Here is a 20,310-nt window from a genome sequence, read left to right on the forward strand (position 1 = left end):
GTGCAGCTGGGTTGGGAGTGAGTAGAGAGCGAAAGAGAGAGGGTCTCTGGGTTTTCTTCTCCTCAGTGTGTAACCTGCTATTCAGCGTATTATGTCCTGCTCTGTGCCCACTTCACTGAGACTGACTTTTCGACAGCTCCTGCTTAGGGGACTTGGTCTGTTAAGTCAGGCTGCAGAGGCTCATGCTCTTAATCATTCTGGTGCTGTGACGCGGGGCAGTAGATGGCCCTATAACGCTAAGTGGTATTTTTTCTATACATTTCAGTAAAGCTGTTAATCTTAATTAAAACTTTCCACAAATGAGCCTGCTGGAACACTGTTTGGCTAGTCTTGTTTAGGGGAGTCCAATGTGCACATCGCGTCCATCTTCTTACAAGGCCGGGTTAAGTGCTCATGACAGAGGATGTATCAGATATTACACTGACACTTTAGCTTGGTGAAAAGGACACAATCATAGTTTCCACATAGTCTAACACAGAAACACCCAGATTTTGCCCAGCTAACAAGATGTACTTAAAACTTCAATATTAAGCCTTTAATTGCATGTCTTCATTTGCTGTGTTGTGGTGTACTTGGGCTGTGTAAAAGCTTCAGGTTCCTGTTTTCTTATATTTGTGTAAAATATCTTGCACGCCTACATTGTTATATAAAAATATAAATCCTCCTCCTCATCGATAATCAAAGAGGAAAGCAGCTCCAGGTTGTACTTTGGCTGACCCTAGCCTAAGAGACCTAAAATAAGGGAAATAAAATACTGATTACTGCATTGAGGAGCAGCAGTATCTCAACTCCTGTCCGAAATAACTTGCATACCTGCATATGTTGCAATGGTCTCAGTAAATGTGCTTACCGGCTCTGCACTTCCCTGTGGCTTTCATGCAGTGGGGTATGGCAAGATATGTACACAATGAAGGACCAGAAAGAAAAGCGAGACCAAAAGAACATTAAAGGAATAGGCATTTGGGGCCAGGTGCTGGTCTGGGGTGGGGAATGGGGTTGAAGGCACTCAGCATCTCTTAAGAGACTCTCAGCAGTCATTTTTGACCATATAGCATGAGCACATCCCCTTTCTCATCTGCCCCGGTTGTGCAGAATGCACTAACTTTTATAGAATCAGAGCAGCCCAAAGAATCTTTTAAACATTCTGCACTATGTGATACTGAAGTTCTCAGGAAGATGAATTATGTGCACTAGTTTGTCTTTACTGGCTTCTAATATCCAGCTTTGTTTCCAGTTGTTGTACGAATAGTGGATATGCACAATTTCACGTGTTCCTCCCCAGCTGACTTTTCCATACAAATCCCAATTTTACAGTTCTCTTATGTTCTCCAATATGAGAAATTATATTCCTGCCAGTTTGACCCATGTGAACATAAGTATAATCTGATTTTGGGAGAGAATTAATAAGTCCCTGCGCACGTTTCTTGGGAAGGAATTCTGGTGTGTTTTCAAGCCTATGATGCAATTTCATTGATGGGATGAGAATAATTTTTCCTTCCATCTACACCTTGGGTTACACATTAGCTACATAACAGCACATGAAGTATTACTAAGTACATCTAGAGAACAACAGTAATTTCCTTCTTCCCTTTCCCACCATTTCTAAATCCTCTGTGTTTTTCCATTCTGCTTTTAAATAACATTTATAGGTTGCTTTATTTTAAGCCTAAATCAATCCATCGTAGCTCTTTTGCTGGCTACAAACCTGCCTTCCTTCCTTCCTCCTGCTGCACTAAAAATCATATTTCTAGTAGTATTCTAGTATTTCCCTATGATCATGCCCACAGCCATTGACTGAGCACCAGTTTGTTAGATCAAATCAACATAGTGGGATGAGTGCAGAATAATACCATTGCATCGTTACATGATAAAAATGTAGTAACTCCATTAGAAACACAATTAATTACTTGTTAAACTCCACATTGTATCTTGACAACTGTGCAATTAACACCTGCTCCTCAACAGGTCCTGTTGAGCAATAAATTAGTACTCTAGCCAACGCTTTCAAAATTTATCAAGTTTTCTCTCTCTTCCCTTTCCACTGTTTTCACTTCCTTAGTGCACCTTTGATTTTCAATTCGTTAATGATGGAATCAGGATGTTCCCTTTCCTGATCTCTTTGCATATTTGTTTTTATGATTCAGGTGCTAAATGGAACATTTAATTTGGTATTTTATTTTATTTTAATTTAATCTAATTTAATTTTATTTAATTTTGCATTTATCTTAAGATAGCTCAGACTGCTACCATACATTTCTTAAGGTCACTTCCCATTTGCTATGGATTTTTCAAGGTCCAACATTCCATCTGCTTCTTAAAAGGGCAGCACCCAGAATGTTTTTTTCTCTCAACATTTATTTTCCTACAATTTTGACTACTTCATAAAAATTGACTAAGAGAGAGGAGTGGCTATGTTCGCTATGGATCATCACAATATACAAATAAAGAGCACAACAGCAAGTTATGCTGAAGAAGCAAATCGTACAATAGCAGTGTTTTGGAATATTTTGGTGATCCAGGGTGATGACATGCTTATTAAACTTTGTATTGGTTACATTAGTATTAGAATCTAGTATTCAAACTGGAAAAATATAACATTGCATAAAAATCGTGATATCCGTTCCAGTGTATAGCACATTGTTGTTCCTTTCTTTGTTGTGTCCGGCTTTTATTCTCTTTACTGTCCTTTTACTCTAGTCTATGGAAGTAAGTCTCAATTACAAGTGGATCTGAGGGCTTGACTACACCCAGAGCTATTTAGGAACAACTCATCCTGAGTAATTCCATGCTGTTATTCTGGAACCCATAGGGTTAAAATAAATAGGAACAAAGCACTCTTATGCAATAAGAGTGTCCACATTATGTCTTAGCTGTTCATGAATAACTCCATGAGCAAATAAGCAGTTAGTTGCACAGTTAGGGTTTGGAATTGGATCTTGAATCTGGACTTTCCCAAGTTTGGCGGCATTTGAATTATTTATATATTTTGATTTGTTTTGCACTTCTTCAAGGCTCTTTACCCAATTTAAAATACTCAGTTTAAAACCTTCAATACAGTGATTCAGTTAATGGATTGTCCCACAATAACAGCAGCACTAACTTACCCTACTCAACCAGAATTACACTATTCACCTGTTGACTCCTTTTCTGCATATAATATTTTGGGGAGACAGGTGGTCTGATCACAGGGCTGGGAGCCAGGAACTCTGAGTGCTAATTCCAGGAGAACTCTTCTGTGGTAATGAGCAAGTCACTTAAATCTGTATTAGTTATTTATTATTATAATTGATTGTTTATAGTGAGGTAATGCCCAAATGACCCAATCAGGATCAGACACCCCCCCCCCACACAGGAAAATGCTAGTGCATGCTAGGAGCTCCCCCTAGCTGTAAAATGCAGGGGGGTGTGATGTTAAGTTACAAATGAATGACTTTTGCATTTGAACAGTGCTTTGAAAGTGAAATGATCTGTAAAAGGGATTGTTTACACGCAGAGTTCCACCTGTTTACTTAGTGTGTTCTTAAACTGATTTAGGTAAACAGGTGCAAAAGGTTGTGCGAATTCTCTTATTTAGGTTTAAAACAGGCTTATTTAGCTTAAATCAGTCAGGAACAGGTTAAAGGTAAAACATTGTAATAAGTCAATCAAACTGAACTAAGAGTGTCCACTAGGGATTTGCGCTGATTTAATTAACCTACTGAAAGTTTGTGTGTAGACGAGGGTTAAAGATTATGTAAATATTATTATCAGGGCCCAGTTCTGCAAGCCTTATACATGACCTGTCAATGGTAGACTTATTTGTGTAAGGAAAGACAGAAAAGAGGACTTCTAATGAGAACAAACTTTCATTATTTATACTTGTTTTCTTTTATCCATGAGGCTGTAGTTAAGATGGAAACTACAAACCATAAAAGGAAAAGGAAAAGGCCTATGCATGATGCAACAAATCTAGGCAGCTTGTATACCTCAGAGAAGTTACCTGGCAGTACCTCAGAGGTCGTTTGAGTTAAAATACGCAGAAGATAATTGAAATGGAGATTACATTCCTGAAAATTGAGAAACAAAGAATCCTCTCTGCTGGATTCCCTATACAGCTTTAAATGGTGAGTGAACACTGCATATAAAAATGTTCACAAGATTTATTTTTTTAAAAACAAATTCCTGTTAACTATGTTCATGCCCTTTTTGTATTTAAGTTCCATGACTATCCTAGTGAATTAGCTTTTTTTGGCATTGCTGCTCAAGAAAAACAAGATTGAATGTTTGATTATGCCCAGAAAGCAAATTTCAAATTGTGTAAGTAACTAATGACAGTGTGAATTTTGAATTTGAGATTGTGGATTTTTTTTTAGTTACATAAACCATCCAATGAGAAAACAGAAACACCTCATGACTGAGATTCCTAACCACCACAGCATGACTGTTGAATATAGAATGTTTTCAATGAACTCTGTGAGAAATCTACAGAGCAAGAACTATTTGCTGAAGAAATTCACAAATGATCTGAATATGTAAATTAGAGAAATATTCCCAAATAATTCTACACAATGCATAAATTAAAGAATTTGCAATTGGTTTATGAACAGAAAAGAACTTGTGACAAATTATTTAAGCCTATTTAACAGTTCCAGTAGTTTCTAGTCAGAATGGGCCAAAGTCAGATTTCGTTTTAATAGCAACAAAGGCAGTCAAGTTTTACCCACTTAAACCAAGTTTGAATTCAGCATAACTGTTTTAAGCATCTGATCCAAAGCCTATTGAAATGAATGAGAACTTGTCCACTGATTTCAATAGGCATTGGATCAAGCACTAACTGTATTTTGGATGTAGAAATGAAGAATTTGTCAGGTAAAGATTAATACTAAATCATCAAGTTAATTTGCCCCGTCCTCTGAAAGCTGAAATCAGCAAACCTAATTTCCTGCAAAGGCTTTCGCTATTGTTTACAGATGTACCACAAAGCACATACAACTGGAAAGTCATCTGGCCTCAAAACACGGTTGATTGTTTGGCTTAGGAGCATAATAAAACTGTCAGCCAAACTCTACCACTGGACAAAAAATAATCTGTACTCCATGACAGGCTTGTCAGTGAATTGCAGCATGAACTCCCAGAGGCCTAATAATCATAAAATAGCTGGAATGATTTTTTTTTCACAACTATTAGGAGATGACAGTGGGATCTATCTTCGTGCTGGTAATCACAATAACATTATACATGCTTACGACATCTCATGACTCCACTGCTGTCTGGAATGTACAGCCCAGCCACAGCTCCCCAGACCAGCCCTGCCTCTGTGCTCATAGAACATGGAGCAAATCTCACAGAGACCCAGCCTTCTCTCCCAACTCTGCTCAGCTCTGTGGAGCAGCCCCACAGCTGTGCCTCTCCTCCTGCTCAGAAGCAGAGTCCACCATCATCACCATTAGCAGGCTGGCTACCCTCTGAGTGAGGAGTGTGATTTCCCCTGCTTGCGTTCACATATCCGAGATCTCCTGGAGCAGGTGTGAGCATAATAGCAGAATAGCCCCCATATCACAGGTAGCAGCAGCAGCAGAGGTGTGGCTGGCCAGGCAGAGTACAGACCTGCCTGAAATCAGTGGGATGTACATGCTTGGCACAGCTCAGTTGTGCCGCCACAGCTACTCCCCTGCTCCATTAGCTCCATGAGAGCTAGCGCGAGTACTCGTACGCGAGCTGGGGAATCACACCCCTAGCTCGTAGTGTAGACATAGTCCATGCCAGGGGGAGTGGACGGAGGGAGGTCGAGAGGTGGGATCCCCCAATGTCCACATTTCGAGGGCAAGCTCTCCCCAGCTGACTGACGGAGCCACGTGAATAACTGATTTTTCAGTTCACCGGCCACTCTGGAAAATAAATACCTCCCCTCCCCCACAGTTTGGGGTCAAACAATATGTTTTGTGTCAGCCCGAAACAAAATGTCAAAATGAACCGTTTTGATTTGTCAGAATTATTTTTAGTTTTTTAAAACTGAAATAATTCAGTGAAATCAGCACGAATTCGTGACATGTTTCCGTCAACCCGAATCCGCATTTTTCTTCATCATCGATATCATAACAAAAAAACCAAAAAGTTTCAGCTCAACAATGTCACCCAGCCCTACCGATAGGAAAACTAGGATAAAGCTCAGTGACCTCCCAATCTACCAACAGCACTGGGACTACCTGACACCTCTCTCATAGAGCTGTCAGCAAGCTAGGGGCTCCCCGGGCCTAAGACACCTCTCTCTAAGGGAAAGGGTACTGGATGAGAGGGCAATTGGGTCCCCCCACAACCTCAAAATCCTCACCCACAGCATTTCTTCTGGGGAGAGCCTCATACCAAGCACCCCAGCCCCCAGACAGCCGCCTTCTCTCAACCTCAGATGGCTCAGGGTGGAGGGAGAGGCGGAAAGAGCTGGTGATCCATAGACAGCAAGTCAAAGAGGGTGGCGAGCTTATTGATTCACATCTTGTCCTGCACAGTCGTCATCCTCACAACTGATCAGGCTGGAGTGGAGCCCTCAGCCACTTGGATATTACAATATAGGGCACCAATATAAGAACCTACTTAAACCCGCTGGGAGTGAAGGGCCTCTGTGCTTCTGCAGATGTGGCCTATTTGAATGTTCGCAGATATCTGATAGTTTAAAACAACAAATGAGTCTCATTACTTCAATATGCCCTTAGATTCCTATTTGCTGTGTTGGAAGCCCTATATCTAAAGTAGGAGAAGAATCTTGTAAGTCTAACTTCTCAGTATTTGTTTATGCAAATTCATAAGTTCATTGGTAAATCAATTATTATTTTGGTAATATCAGAGAACAAATTGCGTGGCTGAATGCTTGCATTCTCAATGACCAGAGGACATGGGGGTATATGTAGTGCTTTAATTTTTGTCTTTATTATTATTTAGATTGCAGTAGCCATCTACATTACACTAAAGGTCAAATTTTCAAAAGCAACCAAATGACTTAGGAGACAAAAATCCCATTTTGAAAAATGATTTAGTGGCACTCATGAGTCTAAGTGCTTTCCAAACACACACGAAGGCTTAGTCAACATGAGGAACTTACATCAGGATAACTACATCGCACAGGGGTGTGGAAAATCCATGCCCCTGAGCGACGTAGTTACACTGACCTAACCCCTGGTGTAGACAGCGCTATGTTGACGGGAGGGCTTCTCCTGTCGACATAGCTACTGCCTTTGGGGAGGTAGATTACCTATGCCGATGGGAGAAGCCTGCCCATCATCTTCGCTGAAGTGCTACAGTGACGCAGCTGCACCCATGCAAGTGTAAAAAAGCCCGAAGACATGTTTGCTGCCCTCAGCAGCCCTAAGCACATATAATGAACATTCATCAATAATGTACCTGCCACAGATACAAAACACAGTCTCTGGCCTGCAGAATTTAACCCAAGCAAGACAGATACACAGTATAGACAGGAGGTGTTGGACAACCCAAAGGAAGGAATCCTTAGGATTGCTTATTTATTATATCCTGCTGTGTGGCAATGGTTAAAAAATATATTCCCTTTTAAAGAACTAATCTGGACAGCTTTCAGGTATTTAGAAACCAGCCAGAGACTTTTGTGCAGGGGAAATTTAGGCTCAGTAATAAGTGAATTTCAATATAATTGCTTCTTTAAAAAAAATTACGATGGATTTCTAAACACAGCAGGAGAGACACAGCCTCCATGACTCACTTTGGCTGCAGGAATCAGGCACAAAGTTTATTAACAGACTGATAATGTGCCCATTTTCTTTATCTCCAAATGTTAAACTTACTTGATATACATTACTAGGTCTGTTGGGAGTCTAGTCACACATTCCCATCTAGTGCTAATTGCACATGCTATTCTTGATGTTGTTTCCAGTAAAGGACTGGCTGGGAAGTCCATCTAGGATTGGGCACAAAGTCCCTGATGGATGAGAAACATAGCAATAGAAGCCTGTGTATAAGTTAATGTATAGAGCTGTGCCGATGCCACTGTTTGGTTTACACCCAGCTCTAGGGCTGTGCTTCACCCAGTCTTTTGTTTTGCACAAGTTTCATCAAGTCCAAACTGGCAGGCTTGGATTGTGTGGGTTTGTGGTTCACACCTGCTGAGCTTTGCTTGGGGGTTCAGGTTCATGTGAACTTGAAAGCTCCCGGCTAATCTCAGAGTGAGCCCAGAAGCAGCTGACTTGGGGTTGGATCCAACATTCATTGGAGTCAGTGGAAAGACTCTTTGTTCTGTAAACGAAAGCAATGACTTTACCTTGCTTGTGCCCGCTGAATAGATTCCCCATTACATCAAAGCCTGGTGCGAAGGCCCTTCCTTCCCATACTTACGGTAACTTCATGGATCCCAAAGGCTCATCACGCTGAACCTCCCTCTCCTACTAACTGTGCGGTGGCCAGCAGGCCAGTTTTGCCATCTTGCATCCTGCTTGCAACCATGTGGGAAACAACTATATTTAAACACAGCCTGGGAAGGGCCTAAGCGGCGTGTCTGGCTGCAGAATGGTAGCCTGCATAGTGAGTAAATGTGACCCAAGGTCTCCACCGGTGAAATGCTGTCTATGGACTGACGGTCTGGAATATACGTCATACAGACAGGATGAAGGTACTGAACGCACATGCACACGTGCGTGCACACTCACTCACTCTGCGGCAATAATTATGGGATAGAAAAAGAGGAGTGGTGGGAAGGAAGGACTGCAGGAGTGGCCCAATCTCTGTAGCGTATGCCCCCACAGCAGCTGGGAGGTGTGATTCCCCGCTTGGGTAGACATCCATGCGCTAGCTCAGCCCGATTGAGGGAGCGTCTACAAACAGCAGGGTGGCAGCAGCACGGGCGGCGGCTCAGGCTAGCACCTGGGTACAATCCCGCCTGACCCCCTGGGCATGTATTCGGGCAGCAAGGCCAAGCTGCTGCCCGTGCCGCCATGGCCACGCAGCTAGGTTATTTTGAAGTGCTCGCCTGAGCCCAGCTAGCACAAGTCCGTTTTCCCATCCTGCGATTCACACGTCCCAGCTGCTGTGTAGATGCACCATGTTACACTAACCCCACGGGGCAGACGGTCACTGGCTCCTCCTCTGCATCTTGGGGAGCCAATATCACCCCACAGAAGCAGGGAGGCAGTGGGGCCATGACCCCAAGCTAGTCCATGTAGCTAGTGGGCTTCAGAACATCTACTCCGCAGTGAAACAGCCCCTTAGCTCGAGCCCTGCGAGCCCGAGTCAGCTGGCCCCGGGGCAGCCGCGGGTTTTTAACTGACGTGTGGACACACCCAACATGTGGGCAGCAGGCTGCACCACCTCAGGCAAACTGAGCACCCGCCCTGCATGACAGGCAGCAGGGGACACGATTTAGACTCCTGAGGCACATTTGATTTACAGGCGTGCTGGTAAGAGATTGCACTCCATTTACTGGCCCTGTCGCCTTAGCATCACAGAGGTTAGTCACCCTGACTCCAGTGGCTATTGTCACACCTCCCCTGGGAAGCACAGCTCTGCACCAGCACACAGTGCGGGCCTGTGGTTAAATGCAGTAATCTGGCCCTATGAATGTAATGCTCTGCACTTCAGGCATGTGGTACAATAACTTGAGCAATCCAAATAATGTGCATGTAGTCATATAGCCTTGCAAATTAGGCTCACACTTCAGTGCAGTTATTCATTTTCTGCTGTATCTTAAAAATATACTAAATCTGTCACTGGAGTCACCGCAGTGTTTCCAGACACCCCCGTGTTGAGAGAAAATTTGTATTGGATAAGAAAAGTTACTTTGCCCTCAAGAATGTTTCAAAAGAATGTTTTGTGTGCAGAATTCCTATTTAAATTTGAGGATAGATTGTAAAACATGCATTATACATTAAATGCATGGTGCCAGGATCTCCTTAGAGAAAAATCTCACATTTGCAAATAGCTAATTTAGTTTTGTCTCTTATAACAAACTTTTCTCCCCCCTGCATGCATTCTTATCTTTGAGTGAATTCACTGATCATATTTCATTGCTTTGGACTGATAGGAAACTGAAGGAAACTGTGCATACAGATTTGCTGCTAGATGTTTTTAAAAATTGCAGCTGGAGTCAACAAATATTTGAAAAGCAGAGTAAATATTTCTGAGGAATCGTTGTCAGTTGAATATGAGGCGTTAATGTTTGTTGGTTTGCTCTTCTCTGATCTGCAAAGAAGGTTAGGAAATATCTTAGGTCTCATCTTTCCTGTTATGATAAATAACTGATCTGTGGTCAGAGCCGTAAAGTTCATAACCTACCCAGAAAAACTTAGGAACAAACCACTTCTTACCACTGCTGCTGAAACATTATGTAAAGTGAAAAACCTATTTTCCTGGGGAGGGGTGCTGCTGAAATATGATTTCACAAAAAGAGGAAGCCCCTGCTGTTTATCCTGCTTGATCCAAAAGTGCAACATTTCCTGTGGCCAGATCTGCAGTAAAATCAAAGGGGGGAGCCATTTTCTGTGGTCTATTGCTTCCTATAACATATGCATGCGAGAGAGGAAGAAAATGACCATTTATTATAAAACCATCCCTAGCCCTCCTTATCTGATTAATCAATTAAAAACAATGATGCATCGGTAATAACACCACAATGTCCAACTGATTATCTGCTTTTCACATCTGTCTAGATGAAATGTATCAGTACGACTCCTGCAAACACAAGGAATAGATCGTTGATAAAATCTATGCTTGCAGGAGGTCATTCAAATGTTCAATTGTGCAAAGCAGATAAATCCTGGGTTTTAGAAAATCAGCATGACTTTTTCAGAGCAATCTAAAAATTAAGATCCTGTTAATAATCAACACTTGAAGCCCATTCCTGCTGTCCTGGCAGATGTAAAACTTCTGTTGAACTCATCGGGAATTTTGCATACACAAAGACTGTGTTAACCTCTTTTCTTGTGTGTTTAATTTTCATGGAAAGTAAGGGGCAGTCTTGTGAAAATATAGACTGAGCACTTCAAGATCAGGACTTAGGGTAAATACAGACACAAATGAAAACAGATTGACTTTTCACTGTGTGTTAGACAGCCGATTAGCTTTACTAAGGATTCACAAGCAACTTCAGCAAGCATGGTGTGTGCATGACAGTGGTTGCATTGTTTGAGATCAAGGGGTAGTGCACTGATTAATACAGAGAACACTCAGAAGCCAGGGAGTGCACAAATTCCTCCTCCAACGTACTTGAGGGGCTTCATGTAGCTGTATAAAAATATCTGCCATTACTTAGGCACATCCAGACTGTTGAAGGTGAGGAAGGGCATTCTGGCTTTCAGCAGTCTGTATAATGTTACTTAAAACTACATTAAATTAACATTATTGAAGTTGCAAAATCAAGTGTTCAAGCACTAGGAAATGCCAGAATTAAGGTTGCCTGTTCAGCATTCCTTGTGTGTATGCATTATGATACAGTTTTTAGTTACATGATCACACATTTTTTCACAGGGCCCTCATTCAAGGCACAGCATGGACAGAGCAGCTAGTCAGTATTTTGTCTTCTCCTCACTATTCAACGTGTGGCTATAGGCCTTATTGACTGCACACTAGTCAAACCGTGCTCTGAAGACGGAATTATTAATTTCCCCGTGGGTGTTTCTATGCCACACATCTCTATAGCAGCTGAGGACATCACAAATGTGAATAAATTTAATTTTGTATCATCCCTGCAAAATGGGAGCATTGTATTAGCCCCATTTTACTTATGGGGTGCTGAGGCACAGAAAAGATCCATGATTCAAACCATCCATTAATTTTGGGTGCACATCTGAGACACTGAAGACCTGATTTTTCATCGTGTTTAGTATTATGTAGTACTTTATGTATTTGAGCACAGCTCCTAATGACGCCACCTGCAGTTGCAAGTTGTCAGCACCTGGGTTTTGAGTCAGGTACCCAAAAATGAAGAATACACAATTAGTGACCACCTATGCAAAACTAGGTTTAAGTGACTTGCCTGGCATCACAAAGGAACTCTGTGGAAGAAGCAGGAGTAGAATCAAATTTTCCAGGGCAGCATTCAACCGCCTGAAGTCTGAGTCCATCCTTTATTTTTCCGCATTCCCTTGCCTCATTCACAACACACCTTCCCACTTCTGCGACAAATGAGGCAGGGTCCTACAGACAACACTCTTCTTCTGCACTATGCAATTCCGATTCAGCCCCAAAGCAGATCCATCTTGTGCACTGAATGAGGGGAAAACAGTACGTGATTAAAGTCTGTATCATAATGCATATGCATAAGGGGGCCAAATGAAGGTTGCATAGGCAACTTTTATTCTGGCATTTCCTAACTTTTGCATGCTTGACTTTGCAACTTTAATAACATTATTTTAATGTTGGTTTTTTGGGTGTAATTTCATAGGTTATTTAAAAAGCAAACTGAAGAACAGAAATTCTGTTATATGGGATCATAATGACATCCATGTGGTTCACCAGCAGGGTTGCAACCTTTAGATTTACAGAACAGATCTCTGCTGCTTGAGCTAATGGAGTAACTGATAGCGGTAGTAGATTGTTATCCTTTATGTGGACAAGCATGATCCCTTCTGACCCTCCAACCTATTCTTGTCCCAGTCATCTCTCTTTTCCACCCTGGCTCCCTATCCCTGTCCAATTCTGCTCACCTAGTAAATCTTCATCTCCAGTCCTAGGCTTCTCACCCCATTCCCACAGTCCTTACTCAGCCATTCCTAACCCTCCCCCGCCCCAGCTCTTTGGCCCCAGTCTCTTTGCCCAGCCACAGTTCCCCCATCCTGGCTCCTTAACCAATCTCTCTCTGTCCCTCATCCTTGCTTCCATTCATCCCCACCCTCCATTCCCTTTCCCCATGAGTTCCCAGTCCCAGTCTCCCTCCCAGACTCCTCATCCAATCTCAGTGTCCCCTCCCCAATGCCTGACTCCTGATTCTAGTTTCTGTGTTCTGCCAGTCCGAGTTCTTCTCCTGTACCCCAGTTCCTCATCAGATCTGTCCCCCCTCTTCCTACTCTCCTTCCCCTGCCCCATTGGATCTCAGTTCCAAGCTCCTCCCTCATAGATCCTCCTCCAATCTCAGTCTCCCCCCACCTACTGGCTCTCCCTCTTTCCTTCCCAGCTGCCATTCCATCTTCTTGCCCAATCCAGTCACAGTTTCTCCCCTTGTGTTATCTTTGTGATAATTCTCACCTGTACCAAGCAATTTTTCAAGATACAAAAATATAAAGTGCTGTCTAATCTACTTTGAAACTATATCAGTAGATCTCTACAATGCCTTATGCTGCTCACCAAATAAAACAAGCCATTCACAATGAAATATATGGCAGCAGAGTTGTGTTTCTTCTTTGTTTGGTACTGTACATTGGAATTAAGTCTGACATGAAGTAATGGCTATCATAGAAACTCTACACTGGCCCACAGTTACATGCAGTGGTGCCTGGGGTAATACAGGTTACTGCCCTATTCTTAAAGCAGAGAAATAACTGGCCTCTTGGATACCGTGGGACTGGCACTTGCTTTAAAGCCAAACTAAATACAAAATCAGGTGCCAACCAACATCCTTGATAATAGAAAAATGCCTCTATTTGGCTGTGAAAAGTTTTCAAGAAAAGAGGAGTGTGGGCTAATGGTTAGCACAGGAAACTTGGGAGCAAGCAATCCTAATACCTGGGTTCCATTTCTGCCATTGATTCGTTGTGTGAGCAAATGCCTCACTAAAACAAAGGTGGCGATCCTACCTATCATTCAGGAATGTGTGAGACTGTGGGTACGTCTTCACTGACAGTGGCAAATTCGCTGCCGTCAGATAGATCTATCCGGATCAATTGAGCTGTCAGCGTAGACCTGCTCAATCGATCTGGAAGTTGATGCGTTAAAACCACCCCCTCAAGTGGCGAAGCGCTGCGTCGACGGGAACGCGTTTCCTATCGGCTCAGCACAGTGAAGACGCCATCTAGAAGAGGAGTTACAAAGTCGACATGAGTTACACAAGCTATTTTGAGTAGCTTGTGTAATGCTTGTCGACTGCCGCCGAATTTCAAGATAAGTATAGACCAGGCCTTAGTGAATTAGGGGTAGTCTACACTAGAGGCACTCCATCAGCGGAACTGCATTGATGCAGCTGAATCACTGTAGCATGTCTGTTGAAAATGCTCTATGCAAAGGGAGAGAGCTCTCCCTCGGCATAATAAATCCACCTCTGCAAGAGGCAGTAGCTATGTCAGCAGGAGAGCTTCTCCCACCAGCATAGCACTGTGCACTGTGCTTATTCCAGTGGTAGCTTATTCACATCCCTGAACAACATAAGTTATGCTGAAGTAAGTGGTAATGTGGACCTGGCCTTAGTGTTTGTCACAGCTCGTTCAGTCCGTGCTACACAATATGCAGTCACAGGGGACTCTTAAAGGCAGTAGGCCTGTTCCACGGCAGAGAGGTTGAAAGGCTAGGGAGATCTAGTACCTATGCTCCAGTGCCATGTGATGTAGAGTGTGAGATGCTTCATTCTGGGAGTTCTCTGACAGTGATGATAATAACATTAGCCCATGGAGAATGGATCTTCTTTTTAAATTCAGGGACAGAGGCACATCATCAATTGCTCCCTCTCTTTTCTCTCTTTAACAGGAAACCTCTATCAGTTATTGCCGGAACTCCTTCCATAAACACATACACAGCAGTTCTGGATACATTCTCTAGGGCTCCTCAAACTATCCTGTGGTCTGAATCTCCACCCACACACTGCCAGCAAAGGAATTTAGCCCAGGTAGGTGAGGGGAAAAGGTTTCATAACCAGGGTTTGATGGTTAGTGTCCAGATAGGTATGCAAAGGCCTACTTCTTTTGCACAACACACAGTTAGTTGCCTGCATGCATATGAAAAGTGCATCCCAGTCTAGGCACAAATCCATGACCACTGTGATGATATGAATACTTTTCATGCCTATCTGATAATTCCTTTGCCAGAGCAGCAGTTTTTCTATCTGATGCTTTACCTAGCATTGCTCCCTGGCTGTTATGGGAGGATAATCCACAAAAGTTGCTTGAAACCTGAATTTGGAGATGAAATTAGTGTGAAAATCATTCCTTAGCTATCAGGAGCAAACAGTGCATTCAATTTGGTTATTTGATACAGAGTAGGAAAAATGATATAATGTGTTTTTATAATCTACACTAGCCATTATGCCAATCAATCCAATCCAAATAATCTAAGAAGAAATCTATAGTCTGATTATTTCTGCTCTCTTTTTCCCTCCATGTTCTTGCTGCAGAAAATGCTTGTAATGGCAATTTTGTGTTACCTGTTTTACACTAGTTAAATTATCAGTTGGAAATTAGTCAGAGATTAGGAAACATTATGAGGTTATCAAAAAACTGGCATGTTAAGACAAAATCAGTTAATCTTTAGCCTCACTTCGGGGGGGGACGGGGAAGGGGGAGAGAGAAAAATGTAATTGCACCATTGAGCTGTGTTTTATAGTCATTATCACTTAAAAAGCCCTTCAGATAATTCCACAATTAGCAAGGGACATGTAACAAGGAAAAAATCTGACACTGAAGGAACTCTCTCAATGGTTTCATCCAGGAATGGATACGCCAGTGCAATCTAGTGAAACAAAACTCCACTGAGAGACACAAACCAGAGTTTACTGATATCTTAGAGCAGCAGACACCTGGGTCTTGACTGATTGGCAAGACTCACAGACAGCTGCTTGTGCTCATCTCTAAATAACTGAAACAGGAGCAAACTGTAGTCACAAAATGGTAAATAAGTGTTCATGCTAATCAGATAATAGACCAAGTAGCTAAGAATAACTTTCATCCTAATTATTCTTTCAGTCAGGATCACTTAATTAAAACCACTCACTTTTTTGCATATGTTTCTGTTTACACAGAACCTGTCACCATTCACTTAAAATCATAATAATATGAATAGAGATTAATTTCTGCTCTCTTTTTGTTTTGAAATATAAACTATATTTTCCGCTACAATTCCCAGTGTGTGGCACTTAGTAGAAGCATCACTTAAATCTTGGGACTATTCACTGGCACTTTGTGTTGGTATGGCTTCAGATTTACTCCAGGATTTGTATAAGGAATGGGATGTTCTGATTATCTTGTCCTTGTCTAGGAAATTCAAGCAGGTTTCTAAGTCTAAAGAAAGGATCAGGCTTGTGATCTAGCATGGTAAGAAGATCACATGGGATCATTTGTAACTAGAAATGATCGAAAATTGTCCACCCACATTTTTCACTAGAAAATGATGGTTTGGAGAAATAGAATTTTTTGCAGAAAAACAATCCAGTTTTGTAAAAAAATTTTTGAATTTTCATGGAAATCTCTATCTGTAGATAGATATGGGAAAAAATGCTTTTGTCTAAATTTTTCTTACAAAAAATAATTTTCCAGCTCCACAGGTAACATTTAAACCTAGATGAGACAAAGCAATAGGGAATGTACAATATTGACCAACTGGAAGGGAAATGATTTAGCAGCACTTATGCAATCAGTGATAGATGTGGCCACTACATTTTATGAATAGGTTTATGGCTTTCCCTTCCCTCGCACACACATGGGAGCCCATACTTCCAAAGATAAGAACCTAAATAGGGCATTCATACCTTCTAGCCAATGCTTAAATTGGCATGTAGTTGCATAATTGCCCATTTCAGGTGCCTCTTTGCCAGTGTAAAGATCCAGAATTGGGATGTTCTAATGAGGCATCCATGCTGGAGGAATGGAGTGATCCCTTCCATACACACACACCTGACAAATCCCTGATATCCCATAGGACCTTATTTTAAACAGACCATTCCCTCCACACACGTTCATCAACATCAAGCATCAGCAATTCTTCAAAGTGCTCTCATTTTGCTAAATGTGCCATCTCCAGCTGCTCTCCAAATGCTGGGGAATCCAGGCTGGCTGGAAAGAAGTTATTTTGTGCTCATGAAACATTCCATTACAGGGAGGGTGCATTCTCTCCTTCAGTAAATTATGTCTGGAAATCCATGCAAAGAATCCCAACCGCATGATAACACCAGCACAGTCACTTAGGATTGAATGCTGCATGTGCAGAGGTATCTCAGGGAATGTGAATCCTCTCCTTTGCAGCTTGGCTTTCCGAACTGCTCAGCTGCATGCCTCTCTCACGCAAACACTCATGAGACATGTTTATACCATGACAGAAACCACATGTTGTGTATTAATTTTACAATTGCACTGCTGAAAAGAGGATACATAGTGGCCAAATATCACTGGGTAGCAACCACAGGGAAGTGTCCCATTAAAAACATGTAACCCAAAGTGAACATAAGAGTTTGCCTGTACCAAACCTTTGGGATAAATGGTGAAATATAATATTTAACTCACCTTTGAATTCACCTGTGCTGTCTCTGAGAGGTGTTTGGAATACACCCTCTTCTTGGACTTACTCAGGACCTGATTTTTCAAATTTAGAGGTATGTAAACACTACATGTCTTATGTGCACAGTTGATCGTATCTATGGCAAACGGCCAGTTAGATATTCAACTGTCAGTCTGCATCTATAAAAACTTGAACTGAGTACACAATCACATAGGACTTACAGACACGCGCTAAGGACATCGCTAGCTTTGAAAAATCAGTCCTTCAAAATTTTCTGAGATGGTAAGCAGAGTGCAAGATTTTTTTTCAAAGGTTAGAACTTCAAGAATAGAAATAGTTATTCAAGCATTTGCTATACAGGCAGACTAGTTGAGTTTTCTAATAAAATACATAAATAAAACAAGGATATGTTGCAAGCTCAGTCAGATAACTCAAAATCTTGATCATTCCCTAACTGCAGTTAATTTTGGCTTTGAAACCCCCTGTTAGCCCCACAGGACCTAAGCAATTTCCAGGGTTACAATACTTCTTTAGTCAATTAGAAACAATATAAAATTTCCCTCTCTGCTTATGTCATTTTGATGTTTGTTACCCATCCAGATAATTCTATTAAAGCTTTGTTTAAACTTGTTGACAAAGTTGCCTCAGTATCTTGGTATAATATTAATTGGACAGTCAGAGCTTATGCTACTGAATAGTCTTTGTTCACTGGTAGTAATTAACTGTCTACTTCTTAATTGGATGCTTCAGGGTTTAACATCCCTTAAGGTAGAATCTTTATATATTCTTAGTACAACAGCTACATTAAACCAGGATAGAGTGGCCCTAATTATTTGGGGAAAAGGATTGGCAACTAATAAGATGATGATTGTTCCAAAAAACAATTAGAGATTGAGTGTGCTGCCAGTTGCTATAAATCTTCAAGAGATGTCTTCATCATTAGCAACATTTCTGTGAAAAAATGAGAACCACGGAATTGGCCTTAAGAAAGCCCTGGAAAATGAATAAACGCCAGTTTTGTTCGGAGGCAGAGTATCATTTTGGTTCTCACCTCCTGGAACTGCAGGAGACTGTGATTTCAAGCAGAAGAAGCTCAAGCAAAATTGTGTGTATTAAAACTCCATCTATAGTGTATCGCCCCCAAAGAATCAGGGTTCGTGTTGGCATGATTCGCCTCTGTTCATGCAAAAGGACTTGCTCCTGGCCTAAGCAGGTGTAATTCCCTTGACATTTGTGACACTAGCCAGTAGTGAATTTGTCCCTGTTTTCCAAGGCTTCACATATCATAGACAAGGTGTATGTGTGTAGGCATATCCTGCTGGCAAGGGACAATTTGCATTTTGGCTGCACAAAGCAGGTTAAAAAAAAAAAAAGATTCAGCAATCAGATGGGGATTTGCCGGCTGTGAAGAACCAATGTCATTCTGCCCCCAGACTCCATGGTGGGGATGCTGCTGGGCACCAGCTGTGGAAGAGTCCTGTGAGTGTCAGTACAGTGGGATGTAATTCAGGGGAGCCCCGTGGATGCTCTAAAATATGTCAGGAGCCAAAATGGTCCCCAATGATGCCCAGGATAATGAAAAGCTAAGGGGGCATGGACTGATCTTTGCCACTTCCCTCAGCTGTGCGAAGCAGAGTGCTGGAGCAACTGAAGATCTAGCTCAATGTCATTTCCAAAATACATCTTTTCTAATACTCTTCAGGAACGGTCAATACGGGTAATTCACAAACCTCTGAAGGAAAGAAGTACAGTGTTGTGGAGGAGAAGATAAACCATGTTTAACATCACCACTATCATTTTACATAGATCTTCCATTGCATGGCTCCTTTACAATGAAGCATGTTTTTCAGCTGAGAAATGCAGCAAACAGAGATTGCTACCAAAAAGCCAAATGCTAAATGAATCAAGTTCTTTGCTCCCTAGTTTCTTAGGAAGCAGAAGTAGCACAGATAAGAGATTAAGCTCTTTACAGAGCAGCAGGGAAGCAGTGTCCATTACTGAAAGGAAGTCACATTAGCTGCTGGTAATTTGGATGGCGCAACTGTAAGGTAGACAATTTCTCCTGTTGCATCACAAACCTCTATATCCCACCATTGTATGCACAGATCACTAGGTTGCTGGCAGAAAACGCTTGTGATGCTTTTGACTTCCTTCAAAAGTGTTGGTTGGGATATAAGATAAAAGTCATGAAAGACTTTGGGTCACTGAAGCTGTATCTATTTTGACACTCTTCCTGAGGTCACACATATTTCACAAAACCCTAAATGACCACCTAGTACAACTCAGGGTTTTTGGAACTAGCCATCTAATTATAGTAACTTCCACTGTACTGCAGTTCCCTTCTCTACAATACATGCTTCGTATAGGCATTGGGACTGGTTCTGAGGTCTTTATAGAGACAAAACTGTGGCTTGGGTGAGAGTGAGTAGGGGTCCCTCTGTATGAAAATGTACAGAATCTAGTACACTCTTGTTTATCCAAATGGCCTGGAGGACATCCGAAACTATCGAATAACCAGGCGTGCAGATAAACAGAAGTGCTGTTTTGAGTTGCCATTTCACTGATACAGAAAGCCTAGTTATGTGACTCCACAGTGCATCCCCCATGTAGCCCGATGTTAGCGCTAGTAACTTCTCACTTAACACCCAGTGGCACTAATCAACAGCTTTGTATTGATTAGCAGTGAGATGTTCGTTGAGAAATTATTCAGATTGATGAACTAACATAAGGCTACATGTGGGAACCAACTGTGGAGTTGGATAGTTAGGATTTTCGAATACAAGGAATTCAGAAAAATGGGAATGTATTGTACATGAAAATAAAAAGTACCAATAAACATGTTTAGAACCATCTCAAAGCCTTCTAAAATGCCTGTAGTTATTCTGTGAAATACGCTGTATAATGGTTTTAGTAGCACTTACTTGGGCTGGCCTGCATAATTAACTTGTGGCTTTGTCATTCAGG

At 41.8% G+C, this 20,310-nt stretch overlaps 1 long non-coding RNA gene across 1 annotated transcript in view; it reads left to right on the top strand.

The window, feature by feature from the left end:
• The first annotated feature begins 3,889 nt into the window (after nt 1–3,889).
• The window catches only part of LOC137147721 (uncharacterized), a 67,113-nt gene continuing 50,692 nt past the window's right edge, over nt 3,890–20,310 (top strand). Inside the window, exons 1-2 of the long non-coding RNA XR_010918308.1 lie at nt 3,890–4,103; nt 14,608–14,746. This is a non-coding gene — a long non-coding RNA (uncharacterized lncRNA). The remainder of the gene's footprint in view (nt 4,104–14,607; nt 14,747–20,310) is intronic.

The sequence above is a fragment of the Emydura macquarii genome, unplaced genomic scaffold, assembly GCF_026122565.2.
Source record: "Emydura macquarii macquarii isolate MOO-44397 ecotype Brisbane River unplaced genomic scaffold, CSIRO-AGI_Emac_v2 contig_561, whole genome shotgun sequence".
NCBI classification, from domain to species: Eukaryota; Metazoa; Chordata; order Testudines; family Chelidae; genus Emydura; species Emydura macquarii.